General features: G+C 43.6%; 3 long non-coding RNA genes across 9 annotated transcripts in view; 1 reads left to right on the forward strand and 2 right to left on the reverse strand.

Moving 5' to 3' along the window:
• LOC139357879 (uncharacterized) overlaps nucleotides 1-26,480 on the forward strand; it is a 116,593-nt gene that overhangs the window by 47,906 nt on the left and 42,207 nt on the right. The window contains exons 3-6 of one of the 7 annotated variants that reach the window (XR_011611816.1): nucleotides 6,672-6,733; nucleotides 10,495-10,598; nucleotides 10,688-10,744; nucleotides 11,448-11,672. The exons of 2 other annotated variants lie outside the window; for them this stretch is intronic. This is a non-coding gene — a long non-coding RNA (uncharacterized lncRNA). Of the gene's footprint in view, nucleotides 1-6,671; nucleotides 6,734-10,494; nucleotides 10,745-11,447; nucleotides 11,677-14,906; nucleotides 14,975-26,480 lie in introns of those variants that run through there. 4 more of the 7 variants (XR_011611815.1, XR_011611819.1, XR_011611818.1 and 1 more) reach the window with 4 other exon arrangements.
• LOC105465143 (uncharacterized) overlaps nucleotides 1-26,480 on the reverse strand; it is a 152,097-nt gene that overhangs the window by 27,400 nt on the left and 98,217 nt on the right. The gene's annotated exons all lie outside the window — the stretch shown is intronic.
• Nucleotides 1,786-4,205, reverse strand: LOC139357704 (uncharacterized). Its single transcript, XR_011611309.1, has 3 exons — nucleotides 4,059-4,205; nucleotides 3,346-3,540; nucleotides 1,786-1,970 (listed from the first exon to the last, which is right to left on the reverse strand). It is a non-coding gene; the product is annotated as an uncharacterized lncRNA (long non-coding RNA).

Consider the following 26,480-nt stretch of genomic DNA (forward strand, 5'->3'; position numbering starts at 1 on the left):
TTATAATCGGGGAAATTTTTTTTAAAGGCCTAGTTTCAAAAATCTCAGACTTAATTTAGTAAATTTCAATTACAGAGAGTTACTAAGCTAAAGATCATTTGCATTACATCCTTAATTACTACTTCATTTGTATCTGAGATCATCAATAGAGATTCTTGGGAATGTGTACTTGGAATAAGTGATTGATCCTAATGAGGCCTTTGTTCCTCCCGAGCCTCACTTAGGAAGCTATTTCTTCCCTTTTGGAGAGGCATAGAGTTTGCCAAGCCAGGTGGAGACACCCTCAATTAGAAATGGAGCCTGAGGTTTTCAAACTGACTTTGCCAGAGGCTGCCAGATTCAAGCTCCGTCCTCCTGATGTTCCCCATCAGGCATTAATTGCTGTCCCCTGAATGCATTAGTGCTGCCAGACTATTACGGATGATTAGTCTCTGTGTCCAGCTACAAACGTCCATCTTTCTTAGTTGACAGCAGAGGAAATAGCCTTTTAGGATCTTCCCCTTGCACAGGATGGATGCCGTCCTGGACCTTCCTGCTTCTGCGTTTCCCACCACCTTTAAAGAAAGTGCATCCAGCAGTCCTGGCCACTGGGTCTTTATTGGAAAAGCTGTTTTCCAAGATGATTTAACTCTGAAAACAAAATGAAAAGCCCACAAGAACTGAAGACTCTGTATGTGTGTGCGTGTGAATGTGTATTAAGACCCCTTTTATAGAAGGAGACAGACTCCTTTTGGGGAAGAGGGAGAGGCAGGGAAAGGACGAAGTGAGTAAAGGCCCTCTCAGCTAAATCCTGCATGCCCATAGTTCCTTCATTGTCTGGAACCTCACACCCTTCAGGGCTTTCCCGAGAGCTCGTTCATCTGTTAGCTCACAGGTAAGAGAATCATTGTCCTCATTCTCTGAGTGAAGAAACTGATGCTCACGGTAGTTAAGTGACTTTGCCCCAAATTACTGAGCTGAGGAGTGACAGAGTGGGGACTTAAGTCCCAGTCTCTTAATTCTGTGCTCCTCCCATACCCCCAAACCACCGCCATGGTCTGCCAGCAGCCTGAACATTTACCCATTTATGGAGGTCAGGGTGTGGGTCCCACTGCAGCCTGCTGCCCCATTTAAACTTTATTTCTGTACGTTTAAGCAAACCATTTTGTTCAGAGGCATCCAGAGAGTGGCCTTACTTAACTTCTTCTGGAGGCGTGTCTATTTGGTGGAGAATGGTGGAGGGGCCTGGAGAGAAGGGAAGGGAGGAGCCAGTAGGGAATTTTCACAGTTTTCCACCAGATGAGGCCAAAGCCCAGGAGTCAGACAAATCCATGATTCTCCTGCCTTTCTGCACAGTTGCCAAATCCCTGCTCTTTGCTCTCATTATTCCTCTGGGGTGGTTTCCAAGCATGGAGAAGTGTAGGCTGAGGAAGTGTCTCTGTTCAGGGAGGGCAGATGCTATGAGGAGGGAGGCTTACACCAAGCGTCCAGCCAGGCCTTGGGGTCACAGGGACCGGCCCAGAGCAGGAAGTGTCCTCCGAGCTAGAAGCCCTCTAGTTCAGAGGTTCTTTGTCTCCTCAAAACCTCCTGGATATTGTAGCATCCTCTGCAATAGCCACTACCCCTGGCAGTGCAGATGGAATACTGTAGTGAAAGGAACAAATTTTTTGGAGCTCTGGGTTCAAATCCCACTTCTGCTTATGAGCTGAAAGATCTTGAGTAAGTCCTGTAACCTCCCTAAAGATCGGTTGAGATTACCAATATCCACTGCACTGGCTGTTCTGAGGTTTAAATGAATCACATTAAACAAATAGCAAATGGTGGCTTGAATTAATAGACGGTTAGGGGGCAGCCAGGCAGTGGCAGGACAAGAAAGGAGGGCTGCTTGTCCACAGACAGTGGTAAGGAGCAGGAGTGGATTCCACAGTGAAGCGGCTTCGAGGGCTTTTCGTAAGCAGCCCCTATGCTGGCTCTGGGAGAGCGCTGAGAAACTAGTTTGAAAAGCACAGAAGTCATAAAATAGCACCAGCATTTTTTTTCTAGTGTGAGCAAAAATATTCATGCAGACACATTCAAGCCAATCTTCTGGGACTAAGACTCTAAATATTACTTGTGAGTCACCCCAGCTTCCCTCCAAGAGAAAGACTCCCCCATCCCCTCACCCAACACCCCCGTCCGTGACACATTAAGATTGTAGCTTTTCGGCTTCTCCCACCAAACTCTCAGTCCTTCATTGTGGGCATGAGGACAGCCCTGTGTGCAGAAAATGTGTTTCTCCATTTCAGTCTCTCTCTTGGTTAAAGCCAATTTCCAAAAAAACAAAACCATCTCATCAGAGCAAGACCCACGTCAAGCTCCACAGCAGGCACTAGGTGGCGCTAGATCCCATGTTATTAAGGCCGCTCCAAAGTTGCAGCCTTTTCTGGAAAAATGTTTCTGTTGTGATATCTTCTCTTTCCCAGAGACCTGAGACCACCTCAGTTTATACCACAACCTTAAAGCACCACCAGAAGATCGCATACTATCTCAGGAGCCCCGGCTTTGCTGCTAACCTAGTCCTTTTCAGGCTGTGGAAGGAGTTTCTAGACCCGAGGTTGGAGACCCAAAGTCCTTTGCTGAACTGTAAATAATATTAGGAACAAGTAGCCCATTTCAACTTCTGCTCTGCCCTGAGGCGCAGGAAGGAAAACAACTTTTTTCCTTAGGAGGAGGTGAGGAAAAAAAGACGCAGATCCTAGAAGCTCCTTTGTGAGAGTAGCCAAGCATCTTCCCTGCCCTACCCGGCAGAATGGAGGCCCACCCCGACCTCAGGTCATTTCCTTCCAGGGCCTTCCAGCCCCCTCTCAGGGTGAAACGTGATCCTCAGTGCCCCTCTGGAGGTAAGCTGTAGGTTCTTTTTTTCTTCAGGGATCTGAGCTGAGGTTGCCCTGAAATGCCTGTTTAATTTCATTGCTGAGAGTACACCTTCACATTATTTCAAGAGCTCCCTATTGCTGTGACCCCAAAGCACTTATGAACAAGAGCAGCAACTGGCAGTTATAAAGCTATTTACAGTTTTCTAAGCGTTCAGAGCACTCTTTATGCCTGAAGAGGCAGGCGAGTTGCATTTTCTGTTTGCAGATACAGTGACTGACACCCCAGGGTCTCACTGGAACTGCTGGCACTGATGTCTCTCGGGAAATGATGATGATCATTGTTGCTTATTATAATTTTCACTGTTATGTTCCCTTTGACGGGTAAGAGGCCAAACAGAACACATGCTTAAAGACACAGCTTTTGGTTAGTGGGTTTCCTGTTGGCTGAGTCTATATGGGCTGATTGTGGAGAACCACTGAAAGCAGGTGAATGCCCTGAGCAGACCTTTACCTTCTTGGCCATAGGAGAGTTTACTGCAGCAGGAAGCTGGGCTCGGCAGAGTGAAAGGCGGGTGTGTGGGGAAGGCTTCCCCACCCCTTCCACCATGTGAAGACATAGGGAGACAATGGCCATCTAGGAACCAGGAGTCAGGCCCTCCCACGGCCTGATGCTGGCACTTTGATCTTGGACTTCCAGCCTCCAGAACTGTGAGAAATGAGTGCCTGCTGTTTAATCCCCCCAGTCTGTGCTATTTTTGTTAGAGCAGTCTGAAGGGACTAAGACAGAAATTGGTATGCCTCTGTGATGTCGCAGACATTTAAGCCCTCAAAGATCTTCTGGTGCAATGTAGCTGAGGCAAGCACAGTATATATAAATAAAAAGAAAATTGGTGACTCAGAGAAGTCCTAGCAAGAGTCCAGAAACCCAATATCCTAGCTTGGCTGTGTAAAGGTTCCCTTTGGGGCAAAGAGAAGGGAAGGAGTTGGAGGGGACTGGGAGGAGGTGGGAGGAAAGGCCCTGTAAAGGGGGCCTTTTGCATTTTGCATGTCCTAAGGACACTAAGGAGCAACAGGATCCCTTTTGTTAAAAAACAAAATTCTGGAAACAAGAAAAGAATGGACAGAAGAGGCTTGGGTGGGTAGGGAAAGAAAAGGGAGATCTAAACTCTGTCTTTTTTATCTCTGAGGAGGTGGGAGGAAAGGCCCTATTCCTAACAGGAATACCTGGTGGCCTTTGCTGGGCTTTACTTTCTGCATAAGAAGGGGTTTTCCCCAAGCTGACATCCAGGCTCTAGATGTCCAGCTGCAGTGTAATCAAAGGCTTTGGGCACCAAGTGCCTGGATGATGTTTTGCAGCTACCGAATTCTCTTAAGTCCATTGTTGCCAGGCACTGACTGCCTTGAGCATTGTTGAGATCACTACAGAGACAGCCTGTCCCATGGCCCATGAAGTCAGAGAGAGGTCAGCTAGGAACCGGTGGGCTTCACCTTCTAACTCACATCCCCACAAGGTTCTGCTCCTCGGGTCCTCAGAGGCTTGGATGAAGTTCAGGCCCATCATCTCACCCCATCACAAACTCTCCCCCTTCCCTTCCACCATACTTTGGGAAAGTACTTCTCTTCCATCATATTTGCCTGAAGAGCTTTTCTTTCAAAAATAAACACAATTTTTTTTATAGGAAATGAATGTACATGTAGAAATCCAACAAAAGGATTTATAGTAAAAAATAAGTCTCCTTCCCACTCCTGTTCCCCAGCACCCAGGTTCTTTTTCCAGAGGTACCCTCTGATACTCATTGTTGACAAAAAGAGCCAAACTCTGTAAAATATTTGAAAAGATTTATTCTGAGCCAAATATGAGTGACCACGGCCCGTGACACAGCACTCGGGAGGGCCTGAGAACATGTGCCCAAGGTGGTCAGGGCACAGCTTGGTTTTATACATTTAGGGAGATATGAGACTTCAATCAAATACAGTTAAGAAATACATTGGTTTGCTCCAGAAAGGCGGGACAATGCGAAGGTGGGGGCTTCTAGCTTATAGGTAGATTTTAAAGTTTTCTGGTGGACAGTTGGTTTGGTTTATCTAAAGACCTGGGATCAATAGAAAGGAAATGTTTAGGTTAAGATAAAGCATTGTAGTGACCAAGTTGTGTTGTTCAGAAGAAGCTCTCAGCAGACTTCAGAGAGAGCAGGTTGTAAAATGTTTCTTATCCCACTTAAAAGGGTGCCTGGCTCTTAGTTGATTATCTCCTGGGTCTGGAAAGAAAGAGGAAAAAGGTGGCGGAAAGGGGATTCTCCATAGAATCTCTATAGATTCTCTATAGATTTTTCCCACAAAAGACAACCTTGCAGGGCATTTTCAAGATATGGCAAGAAAATATATTTGGGGTTTAAATATTTATATTTCCTTCCTTATTTGTTATGTGATATTATGCCAGAGCCAGGTTGGAAAGCAGATCACCTTATATGGGGGGGTTAAATAAAAACCCCTCTACACAGTGCATGGTGGCTCATGCCAGTAATCCCAGCACTTTGGGATGCCGAGGCAGGTGGATCCCTTGAGGTCAGGAGTTCCAGACCAGCCTGGCCAACATGGTGAAACCCTGTCTCTACTAAAAATACAAAAATTAGCCAGGTGTGGTAGTGCACACCTGTAATCCCAGTTACTTGGTAGGCTGAGGCCTGCTGGAACCCAGGAGGTAGAGGTTGTGGTAAGCCGAGATCACAGCACTGCACTCCAGCCTGGGCAACAGAGCGAGACTCCATCTCAAAAAACAAACAAACAAAAAACCCTCTGATGAGACTTTATGGTTTGTAGGGTATGACTCCCCCGGCCCCTTAGGTAGGAATTTGGGGAAGATAAAAAAGTCAGAGTTTAGATCTCCCTTTTCTTTCCCTACCCACCCAAGCCTCTTCTGTCCATTCTTTTCTTGTTTCCAGAATTTTGTTTTTTAACAAAAGGGATCCTGTTGCTCCTTAGTGTCCTTAGGACATGCAAAATGCAAACTCCTTAGGCCAGAATACAGGTGTTTTCTGATCAGGCCATGCAGACACCTCCAGCCTTATTGCCCCCAAAGTCAGGCCCAACAACTTTTTAGTGACATGAATCTGTGCTCTTATTTACCACTGTGTTTTTTTTTTTTTCCTGGCCTAGATATTTTTTATATTGTGATAAAATATATACAACATAAAATTTGCCATTTTAACCACTTTTAAGTATACAGTTCTGTGGCATTAAGTACGTTCACACTGTTGTACAACTATCACCACCATCCATCTTCAGAACTTTTTCCCCGACTGAAGCTCTGTACCCACTAACTTTCCATTCGCTTTTCTCCCCAATCCCTGACAACTACCATTCTACTTTCTGACTTTATTATCTCATTACTCCAGGTGCCTCATGTAAGTGGAATCATAAAATATTTGTCCTTTTGTGATTGACATTACTAAGCATGAAATCCTCAAGGTTCACTCATGTCAGAATTTCCTTCTCTTTTAAGGCTAAATAATACTTCATTGTATGTATATCCTACCCACTGTATAGTTTTAAAAATAATTATTGATATACTTCATACACACACATTTTTGTTCTTTCTGTGTTTCATATTCACCAATCTCATTCCCCCAGAGATAGTCACTGCTTACTAATTTCTTGCATTTCCTTCCAGATAAGTTTTATGCATATTATAATAAAATATAAATATATCCTGCCTTTTAATCCAAATGGTAACATGAAATTTATACTTTACTTATCTGCTTGTTTAAAATTTAGTAATATAGCCTGGAAACCTTTCTGTAGCAATACATACAGAGTTTTAAAAATTGTTTTTTGTAGCTGCGTATTCAACTGCACGGATATACTCCAATCCAGCAAAATTTTCTGTAAAGGGTCAAATAGTAAATATTTTAGGATTTGTGGGACAGCGAGTGTCTTGGGAAACTGCTTAGTTCTCTGTTAAGGTGCAAAAGAAGTCAGAGACCATGTGTAAACACAGGGGCATGGCTGTGTTCCAGTAAAACTTTATTTATAGACTCTGATTTTAGAATTTGATATAATGTTCATGTGTCATAAAATATAATTCTCTTTTGATTTTTTTGAACCATTTAAACATGTTAAAACTACTTTTCCCTTGAAAGTCCTACAGTAAAAGGCAGAAGGCCAGATTTGGGCCCCTGATGGTAGTTTGCCAACCTCTAATTTATTTAACCAGTTTAATTGTTAATAACCAGTTAGCAACCAGTTAATAACCATTTAAATTGTTTCTAATCATTTGCTGCCATTTATAATCTTGTATATATGGCACTTCATATGCATGCAAATATATGTATCTGTGGAGTAAGCTCTAAAAAGTGAGATGGCTGGGTTAGATGATATATGCATTTGCTATTTTGGTAAATATTGCTACATCGCCCTCCTAGGGGCTGTACTAGTTGACATACCCACCAGCAATATATAGAAATGTCTATGTATTTTCAAATTTGGGTTTTTGCAAATCTGAGAGATTAAAAAAAAAGGCATGTCAGTACTTTTAATTTGCATTTTTCTTATCATGAAGAGGTTGAACATCTTTTCATATGTTTAACAGTCATTTTTATTTATCTTCATTGTTTTTCTATAAGCCACTTTTTCACAGGCTTTGCTCATATTTTTATTGGTCTTTTCTTTAGAGGTCTTTCTTTAGAGGTTTATGTATCCTTTCTTTAGAGGTTTATGTATCTTTATAATTTAAAGAAATTAGCCCTTTGTCTGCTGAGTTGCATGTATCCTTTACAGATTTGTATTTGTTTTTGACTTTGCTTATATACAGGTTTGATTTTTGTTTGTTTCACATGCAAGAGCTTAAAAAGTTTTTTTCAACTTTTATTAGTTGACTTAATCAATTTCCTATTTTATAGTTCCTGGTTTGTGAGTCAGGATTAGGAAAGACTTTCTTACTCTAAGATTATGAAAGATTTATCCCAAATTTTCTCTTTGTACTTGTGTGGTTTTATTGTTTACCTTTAAATGTTTAATCCATGTGGAATTTATTCTTATATATGGTGTGAGGTATAGCTCCAGCTTAATGTTTTTCAAGATGGCTACCCAGGAATTTCAACACCATGTATTGGATTCTAACTGGATTTGAAATGCTCCCTTTATCATATGCTAAATTCCTGTATGTATTTATAGTCTTAAACTGTTCCATTGGTCTCTCTATCTATTCATGTGCTAGTACTATGAAGTACTAATTGTCAAAGTACTATAATATGTTTTTATGTTTGTTGTTCTAGTCCAGGATTTCTCAACATCTTGGATCAGATATAATTATTTGTTATGGGGGGTTATCTTGTGCACTGTAGGATGTTTAGCAGCATCCCTGACCTCTACCTCTATTAGATGCCAGTAGCAGACACTTGCACACACACGCTCATACACGCACACACAAACAACTGTGAATAGCAAACAAAAAATCTCCAGTTGCTGCCAAATGTCCCCTGGGGGTCAAAATTACCCAGTTGGTCTAGTCATTCATCACTGTCCTTTTTCACAGCTTCCTGTTTGTTTACTTCAGCCTGTGTGTTTGCACATGTTGTTCCCTGTACCTGGAATGTCCTCCTCTTACTTTCTCATCAGAGATCAGCTCAGGCACTGTCTCCCAGGAAGCCTTCTCATGTCACCCTGTGTATTAGTTCGTTCTCATGCTGCTATAAGAACATACCCAAGAATGGGCAACTTATTAAAAAAAGAGAATTAATTGAATTGATTTACAGTTTCACATGGCTGGGGAGGCCTCAGGAAACTTACAGTCACGGCAGAAGGGGAAGCAAACATGGCCCTCTTCACATGGTGGCAGGAGAGAGAAGTACAACGTGAAGAAGGGAAAAGCCCCTTATAAAACCATCAGATCTCATGAGAACTCACTCAGTATCACAAGAACAGCATGGTGGAAACCATTTCCATGATTCAATTACCTCCCACCAGGTCCCTGCCATGACACATGGGGATTATGGGAACTACAATTCAAGATGAGATTTGGGTGGGGACACAAAGCCAACCATATCACCCTGCTCCATCTTGTGCCCTGCCCAACCCAGGTGCTAATCCCCCTCATCCTCTATGGAAATGAGCCCTTTGATTGTCTCTCACCCCTCACCAGGGGTCTCATTCATGTCTTTATCTCCAGCCTCTGGCTGAGCCTGGCACAGGGCAGGCGCTCTGGCAGTATTCTTGGATGAAATGATGAATAAATACTTCTTTGACATATCTCCCACTAATAGCCAGATGTTCAGTCAAAGAAGACATGGGTAAAGGATGAGATGTTAACTCTTGTCCAGAGTGAAGCCTGGTGCCAAGAAGCAACAGAAAGTGGGGAGAGTCTAGCATGTGTCGAGTGCCTACTATGTGCCAAGCATGGTAGTAGATGAGATGTCCTCAATCTCCTGTTCCAAATCTCTGCTGTCCACAGCTATCAGGATGCACTCAGATGCTTAGAAGCAGGAAAACAAGGAGAGCTGGGGAGTACCAAAGGGCCTCTGTAGCTTCCTGGGAAAGCAGGATAAACAGTGCTGAGAGCATGAGCCCTACAGTCGGACAGCTTAGGTCAGATCCCTACTCTATCTACTTACCAGGTATTTAACCTCCTTAAGTCTCAGTTTCTTCATTAGTAAAAAGGGGATAATAAGAGTACCCACCTTGGAAGGCTTCTGTAAGAACCTAAAGCATTAATATTCTACTGAGACATAGTAAACATTCAACATATGGCAGGCTCTTAATATTATTTCCTCTTCTATCCGCAAACTGCCTGAGGTTTTTCTCTAGCTGAGCATTGGTTTAAAAGTCCCTGAGACTATGGTAGACCCAGGGTGGGATCTGTTTTTCCAGGGCTCCTTGCAAGGAACTAGGAGAACTCCGGCAGAAGCATCCTCCAGGAGCAGCAGGGCCTCCTCTGGTGGGTTGTTTCTGATCAGACAGGTCCTCCCAGTTCCCTCCACCCTGAGAGCATTGGAGAGAAAAGAGCAAAATGAAGTGATCACCCTGAGGTACAGGCCATACTGAACACTGTGAAACAATGATGGGGTTTGGGGTCCTCCTTGGCACTGACTGAATTTTTTCTAAGCCCATGGGCTTAGGGGCCAGAAAAGCACCAGGTACTATGTTCACTACAACCCCTTCAGGGGTGTCTCTGCCCCAAGCCTTCACCTGTCCCATACAATCTGCACTTGATGGCCCAGAGCAGCCTTCCTCTGACTGTTCTCATCAAGTGGCTATAACCACAGTGCTCACCCAAGGCACGCTGGGGGAAATTCAAGTGTCTCCTGCCCTTTTTCTAAAATACTCATAACCACCAAACACTATTTTTTCCACCATGTCTTGTGGAAGGGGATGTTACTGAGTATTAAGCAAAAAACTTTATTTTTGTATATTCAGACTTATGGAATAAGTTTAGGAAATACTGAGTTAAAAGGGTTAAAGTGTTGGTTTTTCAACTGCAGGACTTCTCAGACTCTTTGAGATGCTGATGTACACAAGGGGTATGGGCTGCATGTTTCTACCTGCTAAGTTGACATAGAACCCTAGATAGAGCATCTTACAAGACCAGTGGTCCGTGGAACCCAACTTAGAAAACACTGCCCCAAAGAAGTCTCCTGAGAAAAATGTATTGCTGTTGATCTTTCAGCCTTTGTCACTGCTGTCCTTCCCCTAAAGGGCTTGCCTTCAGCCTCTCTACCCATCCTGATTCCCCCAGTGCTTTGGATCCAAGACAGACACACTCTGCTCCTAGTAAGCATTTCATAGTCAGCCCCATCCCAGACCTCTCCTTATCATTCATTCATTCATCACATATTTTTTGAGCACTTACTTTCTTCCAGGCACTGTGCTAGGAGATATAGTGGCAACCAAGGAACATCCCAGTAGGAAACAGACAGGTAAGTAGATGGGTTTAGTAGAGTGTGAGAAGTACAACACAAATACCCAAGGACAGTTCCAGATTGAGTCTTGGACAGTCGGAAAGGAGAAATAAATGGCATCTTTTCTTTCATTTCCACACTTAGCAATTTTTCTGTATTGGTTTGTCATTTATTCATTTAATCACCAAGCATTTATTGTGGGCTGGGCACTGTGCAGAGATAGTAATCAGACTTGACTTGGGGATGATAAGAAATCACTGAAGGGATTTTAAGTAGAGAAAAGACATGATCTATTTACATTGATAGATGTCACTTGGACTGTAGGAAAAGTGGACTGGCCGGGGCAAGGCTTGAGTCAGGAAGCCAGCTGGGAGACCACTGCATGAACCCAGATGAAAATGAGGACCTGGGCTAGGGAAGTAGCAGGAAAAGTGGATTTTGACAGATATCTAGGACAGAGTCAACAGGAATTGGACAGCAATGGGATGTGGGGGAGTGAGAGGGAAGAGTTTAGGATGATGTCCTTTCCCCCATCCTCCTTACGTCCCACCCCTACTCCTGTTTCTGGTGAAATATTCAAACAGGAGTGGGGGTGGGACATAAGGAGGATAGGGGACACAGGAGGAAGGGCAGGTTATAGGGGTCAGCATACGAGGGGAAGATAATGTGTTCAATTTTAGACATGCTGAGCTCGTGATTCCAATTCCTTTGGACATTCCAGTGGAGATACCTGGCAGGCTAATTTTTCTCATGAGAGAAATCATGTCTGGAAATACAGACCTGAGAAGCAGCAGCAACGGATGGGTGGCCACCAAAGCCGTGGACTCAGTCAGCACCATTAAGCCAGAGTGGTGGACAAGATAGGTGACAAGGACCCCCCTGCATCAGGTGGGTGACAAAAGAAGAATTAGTGTTGCAGCATGGGAAGGACTGCCCAGAGAGAAAGGCACTGAACCAGGAGAGGATCTAGAAAAAGGACACTTGGCAATGAGAGCTTGGAGTGGGCCTCTGCACCAGGGGAGGGGTGGCTTTGACTGGCAGATACACCTGTCTAGTCCAGGTGGAGGGTATGAAAACTGGAGGGAAAGAGAGGGGCAGCAGGACGTCCCTCTTTTTCTAAAACAGGCTTTCTCTTAGGCTTAGCCTTCTAAATGATCTGCCCCACTATCCTCAACCCACTCTCCACTTCATAGCCAGATAAGTCTTTTCAAAACACATCTCTGATCATGTCACCTCCTCTCCTCCAGCTCTATTAAAAACCTTTTGATATTTCTATGGCTCTTAGCATGTGGACCAAACTCCTACCTGACCTGGACTCTACTTCCTTCTCCAGGTGCACCTTGTGCCAGACTCTCTTGAAGCCACCTGGCGTCCATTCGGCCTCACAAACTCATTGCATGGGTCTTGCATTGTTGCTCTCAGAGCGATGTCCACCCTTTCCCCCCCCGCCCCAATCTGCTCTGTGTCACTGGAGGCTGTTCCAGGCTCCAGAGCCAACTGCCTTCCAGTGAAGTTCAGCCAGTGGGGAGCGGGGGAGGGCAAAAGATATTGGCAGTGAAAGGAAAGGAGAAGCCAGAGTATTTCTCCTCCTGCTTCTCTTCCTCAGGAGTCTCTTCTGTGGCTGCAGTTCCCACTACACAACCATCTCTCTGTGATCCCTGCTACCCATCTTGGTTCCAGCTTATCTTGTCTTAAGCTCCAGAAACTGTTTCTTTCCTTGTTTTCCAGCTTCCGGGGTGGTGCTATGGTTTGAATTGTGTCTCCCCTGCAAGTTCATGTGTTGAAGTTCTAACCCCCAGTACTTTACAGCGTGACCTTATTTAGGGTGGTGGTCTTTATAGAGGTAGCCAAATTAAAGCAAGATCATTAGGGTGGACCCTAATCCAATATGAATGGTGTCCTTATAAAAAGGGGAAGTTTGGACAGAGATAGACACACATAGAGGGAAGACGATGTGAAGAGACATAGGTGAAAATGGTCATCTACAAGTCAAGGAAAGAGGCCTGGAACAGATCCTTCCCTCACTGACCTCAAAAGGAACTACCCCTGCTGACGCCTTCATTTTGGACTTCCAGCCTTCAGAACTCTGAGACAATAACTTTCTGCATGAAGCCACCCAGTCTGTGGCACTTTGTTACTGCAGCCCTAGCAGACAGATACAGTAGTCCCAGCTTCCTGGAATTGCTACTCTCAGGGTTCCCCTGGGAGCTCTTTCAACTCCTCTGACTCCCCGTATGAAATTCCCTCTATCAAATCACCTAGAGTAAGTTTTGCTTTCCTGCCTGGGTCCTGACTAATATGCCTACCATGATCCTTTCTGCCACAGAGGACATAGTGTTTCCTCTGCCTGGTATTTTCCCCCCTCTCATCTTTACCTAATGAACTTTACCTAGTGAACTCATCTAGGTCATGGGTAAATGTCACTTCCTCAAGAAGGCCTACCCCTGAATAGTTATTACCAGCTCTTATGGCTCCAAGCACCACCACTCACACTGTTTTGATTTTATATCTGCATGCAATTATTAGTTAATGTTTTCTCCCCAGTCCTTGAGGAAATGTGGTCTTTTTTTTACTTACCACTTATCCCCAGAGCCTAGCATGATGCCTGTAGTAAATATTTAATACACAGTCATGTGTCACTTAACAACGGGAATACATACTGAAGAATGTGTTGTTAGGCAGTTTTGTTATGAGAACATCAGAGTATACTTACACAAACCTACATGGTGTAGCCTACTACACACCTAGACTATCTGGTCTAGCCTACTGTTCCTAGGCTACAAACACCTACAGTATGTTACTGTACTGAATACTGTGGGCAATTGTAACATAATAGTATTTGTGCATCTAAGCACATCTAAACATGGAAAAGATACATAAAAATATACTATAATCTTATGAAATCACCAGTGTATATGTGGTTCCTTATTCACTGAAACATTGTTATGTGGCTCCTGACTATATATGTATTGAGTGAACAGAGGACGAGTAGTATAATTTTGTCGATAATGCTAGTATTTATGTGCCAGTAAAGTTCTAAGCATCTTACAAATATTATATTTGATCCTTTAATACTCATAACAATTTATGGAATAAGCAATATTACCTCTATTTTACACATGAGTAAATTCACTTATGATCTCATAGCTAGTAATAATTTGAACCCAGGGACTCCAGCACCAAAGCCTGAACTCTTAATCACTTTGTATTCTGGCCTGTGCTGTTCTCCCATGTTTTAGCAAGTCCACAAATTTTGTTTGGTTCTAGCTTGCCATTATATCATGCCTTGTACCTCTTATTTGCAATGAATTGTATTTAACTTGACATGATATTACAAAACTTCCTAGACAGAATGTTTTATATGCCAAATAGCACCCCAATAATATGCACCTTGAATTTTAGCAAAAATTTGGTGACAAACCTATGAATACATAGTCCCAGGATGGTGAGGTTCCTGGGTACCTCACCATCTTTTGTGGTTCTGTGAACTCTTCCTACCTCTCTATAAATCATTCCCTCATTAAAATCCCTTCAGCTAAACCCTTTGGGTATGCCATCTTCCTTCTGGGACTCTGGTTGATACCCTGGAGCTTCCTGGGGGCTTACCCTGGCTTTCTTATGTGTTTATGGCGCATGACGTTACCATGTGACTACAGTAGCCTGAGCTGCCTCTCCTGTGTCCGGCAGCTATTGACACCACCTTATGTGTGGAGAACGCCCTGTGTGCTCAGAACACCCCAGGTACTATGGGGAGATGCCCTGGACCAAGACTCTTCATATTTCGTGAGCATTACCGCTCAGAGGAAATCAATTTACACTGGCTTATTTGTGGTTTAAGAATGATCTGGTTGGGCGTGGTGGCTCATGCCTGTAATCCCAGCACTTTGGGAGGCTAAGGTGGGTGGATCATTTGAGGTCAGGAGTTCGAGACCAGCCTGGCCAACATGGTGAAACCCCCACCTCTACTTTAAAAAAAAATACAAAAATTAAAAACTTAGCCAGGTGTGGTGGCAGGTGCCTAGAGTCCTAGCTACTTGGGAGGCTGAGGCAGGAGAATCACTTGAACTCTGGAGGCAAAGGTTGCAGTAAGCCAAGATCACGCCATTGCACTCCAACTTGGGTGACAGAGGGAAACCCTATTTAAAACAAAATAAAAAGAATGATCCTATATCTTCTTCAGGTTTCAGACAAAATAGCAGTTTCTCGAGGGCACAGCCAGCCCATGTCCTGTTGTAGTGCATATGGAAGACCACGGAGGCCATAGCTTTTCCTCGCTCAGCTCACTTGCCCATCTTCCTTCACATGTTAACAGCTGCCCACTGTTCCGGTGAGGGACTTTTCCTGCTCTATTCCATGTGGTGGAGTGAGGCACAGTGGCATTCCTCTTGGCTATTGAGATTGGGTCAGGGATGTGACCTGCCAGATGTAACAGGATGACTTTTCCTCATGAGGTCAACCTGCTGGGAAGATGGGAGTCGGGATAACCATCTCGTCTGTTGGAAGCATGAAGTCGAGGCATGCAAAGTCAATAAACTGAGGAGATAGAACCTAGCAGCATCATTCAAGACCTGGATCCTGCCATCCCTGGAGCCAGTGAATACCCTGTATTCCACAATCATGCAACCCAGTAAAGTCCTCTTTTGTAGCTGTAGCATGTTTGAGGTTGGTTCCTTCACTCATATCCAGAACATTCCCACTGATAGAGTTGTGGAAACTTCTTGCTATCTTCAGTGCACCTTGTAGTCTCTCTTCTACAGCTTTGTTTATACCAACTGTGTTTTAAGCTCACTGCCTTATTATACATTGTCTTGTTCAATCACCTGTATCACAACATTTAATATCTGGGTTGATTTATAGCCTGTTGTCTCTCAGCCCCATACTCATCCCTCTGACTCTGGGCTGTGAGGCTGAAAACTACATTTCCCAGGCTCCCTTGCCAGCTGGCTTCCAGTAAGAGGCTCTGGTAGAGAAATGGAAAAGGAAGAGAAGCCACTGTTCTCTTTCCCCGTCTCTGCTTTGGGGGCACCTCTGAACATTTCTGAAACCCCTTGATGACCCCAGCTTCAGCCAAAGCAGCCTCTGCTCAATGGTCACAGCTCTAGCCTGGGTGGTCCCTCTTCAGTGGTTCCAGCACCGTCAGCAGTTGTAACAGCACCTCAAACAAAGCTGAACTCCAACACCACCTTTCCCAACTACCATTTTCCTGTCATTATTATTCTCTGGTTACCTTACTTTACATTTTTGTTCTTTCAGCCCTTTTAACACTTTTGTAACTAATTTCCTGTATGAAACACTCTATTTAAAACATCTACCATGATTCCTGTTTGCCTGACTGGAATCTTGATTGATACAGTACATATTGTACATTACCTAACTCACTAGTAATTTCAGATGTGAAGAAAGTTTCTTCCCAACAAGATGATGAGTTTCTATTGGGCAGACTCCATATGTGTCTGTCACAGTGTAGGACTGAACATATAATGTGAATCTGTACATATTTAATGATATAAGATAACCCTTGTCTCAGTGACATCTATAAGCTTGATGGAACACGAATATAGAAACATTCTCAAAGCGATATTGAAGCCATATTCAAATTAACACAATTGAGGCTACTCATTCCAACTTGGGAACATATGGAATGACAGTGTCCTTTAATGATACTGAGCCAGGCATGCATTGAGGAAGAGGAAGAGTCTCAGGCTAGAATGGATGTGAGACATTTCCTTATCACTTCTCTGATTCTGGTAGAATGATGAGGTAAACTTGTAAAGAAAATCAAGGTGGAATAAGCTGGAGTTGGCTCTACATCAGACAAATGCATTCATTCATTCAGCAGATTTTCACGGAGGGCCTACAATGTGCAGACATATCATCCAACAACTCTACCACCTGCTGTCATTCAGTATTTTAGTCAAGTGATGGTTTTTTGTGTGTTTTTTCTAATGTGTGCACTGGACAATGACTCATGCCTAAAATCTGCATTTGTTCATATTTCCAATCTTCAAATACCTGAGAAGTACAGTTGTATATATCACTTACAATTTCTTGGCCAGTCTTTCAAGGTAAACTGCAAGCCAGTCTCCTGTAGACATCTTTCCTTTTTCTATTGTCTGACTGTGAAGGATTTAGATTGCCTGAGTCCCACCCCTTCCATATGGCCTTCGAAGAACTGGACCTTGATGGCAGCCATGAGCATGGCTTTAGACATGCTGGTGCAAGGATCTATGTGACCTCTAATCTCAAAAGAGTCCTTGCTCAGACCCAGAAAGTGCTTCTCTACAATATAGGAGAGGGATTGCCTCCAGGTTGCATGGGGGCAGCTGCCAACATGAATGGCTTTGTCCTCAGCCTATAGAGCTTAACGGTATTTATTTATATAATAATGAAAAACTGTGAGAAAAATCTAAATGTCTACCAGTAGGAGTAATTGGAGCGTAACCCTTTATCCATGGAGGATATGTTCCAAGTCCTCCAGTGGATGCCTGAAACTGAGGATAGTCCTGAACTCTATACATGCTATGTTTTTTTGATCCAATAACAGAGATGGCTACTAAGTGACTAATGGGCAGATGGTGTAGACAGCATGGATATGCTAGACAAAAGGATGATCCACATAACAGGTTGGACAGAGTGGAATGGCACACAATTTGATCATGCTACTAAGTAGGATGTGCAATTTAAAACTTATGAGTTTTTTCTGGAATTTTCCATTTAACTGCAGTTTGACCATGAGTAACTAAAGCTCTGGAAAGTGAAACCATGGATTGGGGGAACTGTTGTACATATCTCATTATAAAATATTATATTGCCATTTAAAAATTGTGATGAATATATGTGTACTGGCATGGAAAGATGTCTGAATTGTATGGCTAAGTGAGAAAAAGCAGTTCCAGAATAGCAAATGTAGTTTAATTCTGCAATATTAAAAGATGTTTTTAAAGGTGTATGTATATATACATATATACATATATATATATATATATATATGTGAAAAGTTATACATATATTTAGAATCAGCCGGCTGGACTCAGTTTAGATGATCCCAGTTTTGTTGGCAACATCCAAAGCATTGTAATCAGGAGCCAGTGGAACATATGCCTTCTTCTCTCCATCAGGCCGAATCAGGGTGTTGACCTTGGCCACATCAATGTCCTAGAGCTTCTTCACAGCCTGATCTGGTACTTGTTGGCTTTAACATCCACAATGAACACAAGAGTGTTGTTGTCTTCTGTCTTCATGGCAGACTCAGTGGGCAGCGGACACTTGATGATAGCATAGTGGTCAAGCTTGTTTCCCCTGGGGGCACTCTTCTGAGGATATTTGGGCTGCCTCCAGAGTCACAGTGTCTTGGGTCTCCAGAAGGTAGGTGACGTGTGGATTTTGTGTGTGGCTGTGGACACCTTTCAACACTGGCTTCTTGGCCTTTAAAGCATTTGCTTTGGCGTTGGCTTTAGGAGTGGCAGGAGCTTCCTTCTTCGCTTTTGGCGCCATCTTGTGAAAAAGCTATAGGTATATTTTTTAAAGATGTATAAATATGTGTGTGTACATTATGTGTGTGTGCGTGTGTGTGTGTGTAAATGAATAGAGTAGAGATAAGAAGTCTCTACCTAGATTCTCTGGAGTGCTTACCTCCAGAGGCAGCACTAAGAGTGAAAGGGGTGCTGAAGGGAACGTTCTCCAGTTTGGGGGGTGGTATGCTTCCAATCACTTAGATATTTACAGTAAGAATACATTCACATATTAGATAATTAACTTTTCTCTTCAAAATAGGAGAGAGAAATAAAGAACTATTATTATTGTTGAGGAAGTGAGGAAGATGAAGAGGGGCAGTCAATGAAAGGATTCTTTCATTTTTTCTTGATATACTTCTGTATTGTTAGAATTCATGAACAAGAATGCACTCATGTATTTCCAGTATGGTGATTTTTTTTATCATGCAAAGGTTCATTTATGCACTCCACAGCTAATATCTTTTGACTCTTTACTCAGTGCTTAACACCAAGCTCTGCACCTGATCTGTAATTCTCACAATATTCTGAGTCACATATCAGCATCCCATTTTACACAAGAGGAATCTCGGGCCAACAGACTGCTTAGGTAATCTGCCCAGCTACCCATCCAGCTAGCAAATAGTGGGACTGAGATTCAACCAGGTCCACCTGGTTGCAGAGCCCACACTCTCACCTGTCACACTCCACATGCTGGGCCATTGTGGCAGGGACCTGGAGGAATGAGGCTTCTCTGCCTTCGCATAAGTGGAACCTAGTCGAGATGGAAAATGGACAGACTGACCAAAATAAGCAGAAACATTTAATGGAAAGAAATGCTCAGAGAAATAGCCCTAATAAAGTTGAATGACACTAAAATGACAGTCAGAGGTGGTTAGGTCAGCTGGAGTGCCCATAAGCATTTTCCTTTGATTCTGCACACCCAGAAGCAGTGTGTCACACTGCAGCTCTGTCCAGATGATTCTCATACTAGCCCAGCAGAGTCCTGTGGTTGGAAGGGACTGTGAGAGCACTCAGAGTCTATTGCCTGCCTACAGGAGTGAATAACTGAGGCACAGAGTAACTTAAATTACAGGATCAAAGTCGCTTTTCCATCCCAACCCCCAAGCCAGCAAAGGAGTCGGAACTGTGTGCTGGAGTCCAGGGATGGAGTGACAGTCACATGAGTCAGTGTGTGGAAAATTATATTCATACTACAACTCTTTACAAAGGAAACAACCGCCCATGCCCCTTTCCAGCTGTAAAACATCTGGTTGGCGGGGGAGGATGTCAACTGGGGAAAAGGAAAGGAACCACTCTAGTGCGCTTTCTGCTAGAGTGGCCTCTGCAGGGGCAATGGGGTCAGACTAGAAGGGGCTTGGGGGAGTTGGGTCTAAGTTGTTTGTGCATTGTCAGCCCAACTGAAGTTTAGCAGGCCCAATCAGACAGCGTGCATTAGGAATGATTAAAGGCCTTGCAAGAGATTAAGAGAATTACATTTGTATACTCCCTCCAGCCAAGGCTGAAGGACAAACTGCTGGTGATTCTCTGAATAGCTTTACAGGTGCAAAGCAGAATTACTGAAGTTTGTTCCAGGGATTAGAGCTTTGAATGATGAGGATGTAATGCAGAGACAAGTTCTCTGAGGGAAACAGCTCCTCAGTCATGGGCATTAAGGGGACTGCTGGGGAGGATTTGAATGAGGTTATAAGTTTGACAACAGAGATCCAGGAAGCAATCCACTGGGCAAGGATTGGCTGTGGTTCACTGTGGCAAACCAGTGCAAAATGAAGGGAACACCAAAAACTCAGTAATTGAGATAAACAATATTTTAATGCCATATTTTTAAAAAATCAAAATTAATGTAAAAAAATCTGATGAACAAAATATCAAAATTTAAAATAAAGACCAGGGCTGGGCTGAGCCATACTGGAGCCTGAGGCAAAAGGAAAAATGTGCCCCTTGGCTTTAGTGGAAGCAAACTCATCCATTATGTTTTCCAAAGCTACTTCTTTGCTTATCTCCACTTCAGTTGAGAGAATGGCCATGTTTGATGATTTTCTTGACATATGACAATCTTAAATAATTTTTCATAAACTTAAGCCCAACTGAAATTATAATAAATTCAATTTTGATATAAATCAAATAAATATTTAAGCCTATAATAATTCGTGGTTTTAGTATACCTACTTTTCAATTTTTCATTTTTTTCAGCAAATTTAATGTTCTGGAAAAACTTGATTACTAAAAAAATGAATACAGAGCTAGGCATGGTGGTGCACGCCTCTAACCCCAGCACTTTGTGAGGCCAAAGTAGGTGGATTGCATGAGTCCAGGAGCTTAAGACCAGCCTGGGTGATATGGTGAAACCCCATCTCTACAAAAAATAAAAAATAAAAAAAATTAGCCGGGCATGGTGGTGTGCACCTGTAGTCCCAGCTACTCAGGAGGCTGAGGTAAGGGGATTGCTTGAGCCCAGGAGGTAGAGGTTGCAGTGAGCTGAGATCGCATCACTACACTCCAGGTTGGGCAACAGAGTGAAACCCCTTGTCTCAAAAAAATGCATATGGGAGTGCATAGGTTGCTTTTCCCCTTGAGCTACAACATGGTTCTCCAGTTCTTTAGTGGTAAATAAGTCCCAGCAGATGGTCTCCAGTGGGGAATGGGTGAGTCTGCCTCAAAGGTACTGGTGGTTCTTGCTTATTTCTCCTTCCCTCTGCCTGTCTGGAGTCCTCCTCAGGAATGGGGATGCAGGGAACCATTTCACCCATTTCATACCTTCCTCAGAGGCCATGAGATTACTGGAGACTGGGGACAACATTTTCCTCCTGTTGCTGCCTGACAAATCAGAGTCCCTGGCCTTCAGGGAGAGGTCACCTTGAGTCAGAAGCCAAGGGCACATGCAACATTTCTGACACAGAACCTATGACTATGAATACTGTACTGTTCACCAAGCAACTTAAACTTTTTTTAGAATTTCTTGGCTAGGAGAAAATTTCTGAGATAATACAGTTTTAAAAGTTAAATATAGATAGGCTCACATGGTTTAAAATGCAAGATAATATAAAAAGGTAAACATTGAGGGACTTAGGGCAGAGCAAGATGGCAGAATAGAAGGCTCCACTGATTTTCCTCCCTGCAAGGAAACCAATTTTACAACTATCTACACCTTCGTAAGAATGAAAAATCAGGCAAGCACTCACAGTATGTGGTTTTAATTTCACGTTGTTGAAAGAGGCACTGAAGAGGTAGGAAAAAGTCTTGATCGCTGATGCCACCCCTCCACCATCACCTGGCAGCAGTGGCTTGGTGTGGAGCGTGTCTCTGTGAGCTGGGGAGAGGGAGGTTGCAGCATTTGTGAGGCACTGAACTCAGTGCTGCCTTATTACAACAGAAAACAAACTAGACCAAACTTTCCTGACACCCACCCATGGAAGGAACATTTAAATCAGCCCTAGCCAGAAGGGAATTGCCAATCCTAGTGGTCTGAACTTGAGTTATCTCAAGCCTTGCCACTATTGACTAAAGTGCTCTGGGGTCCTACATAAACTTGAAAGGCAGTCTAGGCCACAAGGACTCCAATTCCTAGGTGAGTCCTAGTGCTGAACATGGACCAGACACATCAGACTGGGGGAGCATGCAACCTATTGAGACACCAGCTGGGGCAGCTAAGGGAGTGTCTGTGTCACCCCTCCCCTAAGTCCAGGCTGCACAGTTCGCAGCTCTAAAGGAGACCCCTTCCCTCTGCTTAAGGAGAGGAAAGGAAAGAGTGGAGAGGACTTTGTCTTGCATGTTGGCATAGCAAGCTCAGCCACAGCAGGATAGGGCACCAGTCAGAATTATGAGGCCTTCCCTCCAGATCCTAGCTCCTGGATGACATTTCTAGACACACCCTGAGCCAGAAGGGAAGCCACTGCCTTGAAGCAAAGGACCCAGTTCTAGCAGGATTCACTACCTGCTAACTGAAGAGCCCTTGGGCCCTGAGAAGCCAGCAGCGATACAGAGGTACTACAGGGAGGGCCTTGGGTAAGACTCAGACTTGTTGGCTTCAGGTGAGACTCAGCACATTCCCAGCTGTGCCGGCTACAGGGTGAGACTCCTTCCGCCTGAGAAAAGCAGAGAGAAAAGTATAGGGGACTTTGCCTTGCACCTTAGATACCAACACTGCCACAGGTGGGTAGAGCACCAAGCAGGCTCTTGGGGTCTCCGATTCTAGAACTTGGCTCTTGGATGGCATTTCTGGACCTGCCCTGTTCCTGAGAGGAGCCCCTGCTTTGAAGGGTGAGTCCCAAGCCAGGCAGCATTCACCACAAGCCGACTGAAAGAGCGCTTGGGCCTTAAGGAGACGTTGGTGGTAGTCTGGCAGCACTCCTCATGTGCCTGTAGTGGCCACGCGGTGAGGCTCCTCTGCCTTGGAAAGGGGAGGGAAGAGTGAGAAGGACTTGGTTTTGGGGGTTTGAGGGCCAGCTCAGCCACAGTATAATAGAACACCAGGTAGATGCCTAAGGTTTTTGACTCTAGTCCCTGGCTTCTGGACAGCACCTCTGAATATACCTGGGGGCTAGAACTCACCACCCTGAAGGGAAGGACACAGGGCTGGCTGGCTTTTCTACCTGCTGATTGCAGAGTCCCAGGGCCTTTAGCAAACATAGGCCGTAACCAGGAAGTAGTTACAGTAGGCCTTGGGTGAGATCAGTACTGTGTTGGCTTCAGGTCTCAGTGCAATCAGTGGTGGTGGCCACAGGAGTGATTGTGTCACTCCACCTGCAGCTGCAGGTGGCTCAGAACAGAAAGAGAGACTGTTTGTTTGGGAGAAAGTAAGGGAAAAGAATGAGTCTCTTCCCGGTAATCCAGAGAATTCTTTCAGATCTTGTTCAAGACTATCAAGGCAGTACTTCTAAGCGTCTGTAAGAACCACAGCATTGCTGGGCTTGGGGTGTCCCCTAAAGCAGATACAGCTTAGATCACAACAACCAAGTCCTTTCAAATATCTGGAACCCCTCCTTAGAAGGATGGGTACAAACAAGCCCATACAGGACAGTGAAGACTACAATAAATACCTAACTCTTCAATGCCCAGACACCAAAGAACATCGAAAAGCATCAACACCATTTAGGAAAACATGACTCCTCACCAAAGGAACTAAATAAGGCACCAGAGACCAATCCTGGAGAAACAGAGATGTGTGACCTTTCAGATAGATAATTCAAAATAGCTGTGTTGAGAAAACAAAAAAATTCAAGATAACGCAGAGAAGGAATTCAGAATTCTATCAGATAAATTTCACAAAGAAATTGAAGTAATTAAAAAGAATAAGCCGAAATTCTGGAACTGAAAAGTGCAATTGGCATATTGAAGAATACATCAGAGTCTTTTAATAGCAGAATTGATCAAGTAGAAGAAAGAATTGATGAGCTTGAAGACAGGCTATTTGAAAATACACCGTCAGAGGAGACAAAAGAAAAAAAGAACAAAAAATAATAAAGCACACTTACAGGATCTGGAAAATAGCCTCAAAGGGGCAAATGTAAGAGTTATTGGCCTCAAAGAAGAGGTAGAGAAAGAGATGGGGGCAGAAAATTTATTCAAAGGGATAATAATGGAGAAATTCCCAAACCTAGAGAAAGACACCAATATCTAAGCACAAGAAGGTTATAGAACATCAAACAGATTTAATCCAAAGAAGACTACCTCAAGACATTTTTAATAATCAAACTCCCAAAGGGTAAGGATAAAGGAAGAATCCTAAAAGCAGCAAGAAAAAAATAAATAAATAACATAAAATGGAACTGCAATACATCTGACATCAGACTTTTCAGTGGAAAACTTACTGAGGAGAGAGTGGCATGACACATTTGAAGTGCTGAAGGGAAAGAACTTTTACCCTAGAGTAGTATATCTAGTGAAAATATCCTTCAAATATAAAGGAGAATTAAAGACTCTCAGACAAACAAAAGCTAATGGATTCCATCAACACCAGATCTGTCCTATAAGAAATGCTACAGAGAGTACTTCAATCAGAAAGAAAATGACATTAATGACCAATAAGAAATCATCTGAATGTACGAAACTCACTGGTAATAGTAAGAAAAAGATGGAGCTAGTGATTGGGTACAAAAAAAATAGAAAGAATGAATGAGACCTACTATTTGATAGCACAACAGGGTGATGACAGTCAATAATAATTTAATTGTACATTTTAAAATAAGTGAAAGAGTATAACTGGATTGTTTGTAACACAAAGGATAAATGCATGAGGTGATAGATACCCCATTTTACATGATGTGAGTATTATGCATCGCACATCTGTATCAAAACATCTCATGTACCTCATAAATATAAACACTAAGTACCCACAAAGATTAAAATCTTAATAAATATTATAAAAAAGGTCAATATTGAGAACTCTTTCTCCCAGCCTTATGCCCACCACCCTGCAAATAGGTAATAACTTTTAGTAGTTTCTTGGTAATGGAACATCTTTAAAAATAGTATTGAAATAGGTTTTATAAGTTAGATTGGAACCCATCCACCTTTTTCTGGAAGAGACTAGCTGGTACCGAGCACTGAGCAGGGTGGTCATACTTGGGGACCACAGTGTGCACAGGCAGAGGCAGCCCTGCAATCTTGCAGACTGGCAGAGTGTCCAGTGTGGGTGCAGCTGGATACCCCAGAGCCAAGCTAAGGGGGCATGGATCTGAGGCCGTCAGCGTGGTTGAGGATTTCCCCCTGTGGCATCCTTAGTCTAATAATAATCCCCAAGGAAAGGGTATCAGTGTTTCCTAGAAACACATGACGAAGTCTGTAATCTGTCCCACCTTCAACCGCAAGCAAACTTCTGCATACTCGGGATTACACGCATCCTCACAACTGAGATGATATTCCCAACCACAAGCACAACTCTTTGTTTTTGTGGTCACCATGTACAACAAGATAGCAGTTGATTTCCTTCACTCTCTTGGTTATGGTTGAGATCAGCGGAGAGTGGGAGGGAGGAGCTCCCTTCCAAGGGCTGGTCCCACGGGGCCCAGAGCTGGAGCAGGAGCAAAAGCTGGACTGAGAGAGAGCCCAAGGCAAGCTGGAGAGATGCTGAACCACCCTGCCACCTTAGCTTTAGAATGTGTCAAAGGCGTCTTTTCCTCACGCTGCTCCTGGCCACATCCCTACTCATCACTCATCTATAAGGTTGTTTCCCAGTGAGTCACCTTCTTGGGCTTGCAGGCAAGCTCCCAACTCCTTCTGGCCTCAGCCAAGGGCGCTTCCCAGACTTCTCCATGTATTCCCACCCTCCACAGGGCCCTGCAGATGTCACTGAAAGCTCTCATGGTGTGTGAACTTCCTGGTGCCACAGCACGTCCTGGAGATAATGGCCAAGGGAAGCAGACCACTTGCCCACTGCACTTTCTGGGCCATCTGTCTGATTTGAATTTAGGAGGATGTAGAAATGATTGGGCAAAGACAAACCAAACAGAGCTTGTGGGCCCACCCTAGAGCACCATGTCATTGCTTACCTAACCTAGAGTGGATATGTTTTTCTGTTTGGGTCAAGTAGTATTAATTAATGTGTTCAGGAAAGTGATGATTGTCATGGGGACTAAGGGAGAGAATTTAAGGAGGAGAGGGAAAGGGTGGGAGCCAAAGTTCAGAGAACAGGAAGTGTCTCAAGAGCTCTGGAAAGACAGCCTGTGATCAAATGTGTAGATGTTGAAGGAAATGCACATGGAGGAAAGGTGTGATGCAGGTTGGACTCGGTACTGAGGGTACTAGAAAGGTAAGATGCCGAGCGCTTTCCAGAAAGGCAAGATGCCGAACGCTTTCCTCATTTTCCTCACACTCATGAAAGTCTCTCCCCTCTTTCATTTGATCAATGCATATTTGCCCCTACTTCACTTGTGGGCACTCAAGAATCAACTAAAACGATGTCCTTCTCTGTATATTTTTTCCTGTTTCCTTGGATATCTCCTCCTCAATTTTTGAGAAGAAATACAAGGTTATAAAAATCCAAATAAAATTTTCTCTGGAAGACTGATTTCACCACTAGTAGTTCATTTCCAGAAATATAATCCAGTAACTATGTCCCTGCAACACTCTAAGAAATTTTCACAAGTCATAATCGCTCACTTTCTCGCTCGCTTTCTCAAGGATGACTGGCTCCTCCTTCTGTTTGTGGGGTAAAGACTAGATCGCTACTTCATGAGTTAGACAGAAACAGAGCAGAGGGGTGTTATTTTGGTTTCTTCATGCTGTTTGGGACTCTTGCTGTA

This window comes from Macaca nemestrina, chromosome 13 (assembly GCF_043159975.1).
Source record: "Macaca nemestrina isolate mMacNem1 chromosome 13, mMacNem.hap1, whole genome shotgun sequence".
Classification (NCBI taxonomy): domain Eukaryota; kingdom Metazoa; phylum Chordata; class Mammalia; order Primates; family Cercopithecidae; genus Macaca; species Macaca nemestrina.